This window comes from Pteropus vampyrus, unplaced genomic scaffold (assembly GCF_000151845.1).
Source record: "Pteropus vampyrus isolate Shadow unplaced genomic scaffold, Pvam_2.0 Scaffold83, whole genome shotgun sequence".
In the NCBI taxonomy this organism is placed as follows: Eukaryota; Metazoa; Chordata; class Mammalia; order Chiroptera; family Pteropodidae; genus Pteropus; species Pteropus vampyrus.
Window position 1 is genome coordinate 1,037,253 of NW_011888864.1, and position 1,550 is coordinate 1,038,802.

Here is a 1,550-nt window from a genome sequence, read left to right on the forward strand (position 1 = left end):
ATGTGTTTTGTATATCTAGTAAATAATCATATATTGATGGCACTAAGTTAATACTATATAAATAGAAAACAGTAGAGTAACAGAATACATACATGACACATGCTAATAAACTTTAACGCTTAGTGTTTAATTAGGTGTAGCTTGTTGTTATTATTATTGTTGTTATTAAGAGCATTGATACTTATGCATCTGATAAATGCATAAAATACCTAAGTTTGTTCCAAGATGTGGTATGGAATGGTAAGCCATTTATTTAATCAAATAAATTTGAGCTTTGTCTTCTCCAGCATAATTTCCTTTTAAGAGGCAAAGGATATATGTGATGTTTAATTACTTTCTAACAAAAGGGACAAAATACGAACTTCTAAAATCTGGGTATGAACTTTCCTAAGCTTTTAAATGAATTCAGAATTTGGATCTGAACTTTTTTCTTCTTCTTCTTTTTATCCCCAAATGAGTCAGAACTTAATTTTTGACATCAGGACCAGCGTCAGAGACTCTAGTCTGAGAAATTATCATTCCAAGACCTGAACATTTTTGATACTAGCCTTTTAATTACTCTTTTATTTTTATTCCTTAAAGCTATAATTCAGGTAAAACCAGAGAAATAGAATACTTGCAATCTTTTAATAATCTTTTTAATCAAATGCAAGACATTTATAAAGAAGGAGTAGGAATTAAGAGTCCTGGACAACTTAATATTATTGTTGGCTTGCTTCTTGGTCACCGTTCCTGTACGCAGCTTGGTTTTTATATGCAATAGCAAAGCTTGCCTGGATTTAAATGAATTTGATTGGAGCAGATATCATGCATATTTCTACAGAATGTTCATAATTACTTATTTTTCTTGGCAAAAGCAATATAGCTTTTGAACATATTACATTCCCAAATACTATTTTTTGAATATAAAATGTATTTCACTATTTTAAAATATACTCATATATTTACTAATTTTACAAAGTAACTTCTTACATTGGGGCTAGGACAAAGTCTCTGGTTATCGATTAAGGTTATTTTATATAATAAGAGCACTGCATTCTATTACATTTTACCAGTGAATAGCAATACCTGAAAGTCAGCTGAATGCAAATTTCATTGCCTTCATGTAGCATAAATAAGATTTAGAATGTGTTCAAAGTAATTGTTTTACCTGACAGTAATAACATGTTAATGATTTTGGAACAGTTCAGACCTTGTAAGTGACTAACCTTTTTATACTCTAAGTTGATTTTCCCCATGAATTAAATTAAAATAGCAACTGTGTGGTGAAAATTACTAGATTGGTCCACTAAAAGTATATTTAAAATGCTTTCTTTTAGCTATCAGTAAAGTATTAGGTAAATTGTGCAGGAATTTTTGTTTAGTTTAGCAAACATTTTCTCAGATTTTGGGTGGTGATCATGGCAGGTATTAATATATTTGCTACAAATACAGACTCTACAAAGATTTCTCAAGTAAAAGTACATTGAGATGTCCTCACAATCACATTTATTTTTAATGTTTGATATTTTTTAGTTTATTTAAAAATTTTTAATATATGTATTTCTCCT

The 1,550-nt window shown here is 29.0% G+C and overlaps 1 non-coding gene across 1 annotated transcript; it reads right to left on the reverse strand.

The window, feature by feature from the left end:
• Positions 1-455: 455 nt before the first annotated feature.
• On the reverse strand, positions 456-523 carry LOC111741921. Its single transcript, XR_002781124.1, has one exon. It is a non-coding gene; the product is annotated as a small nucleolar RNA SNORD52 (small nucleolar RNA).
• Positions 524-1,550: the final 1,027 nt, after the last annotated feature.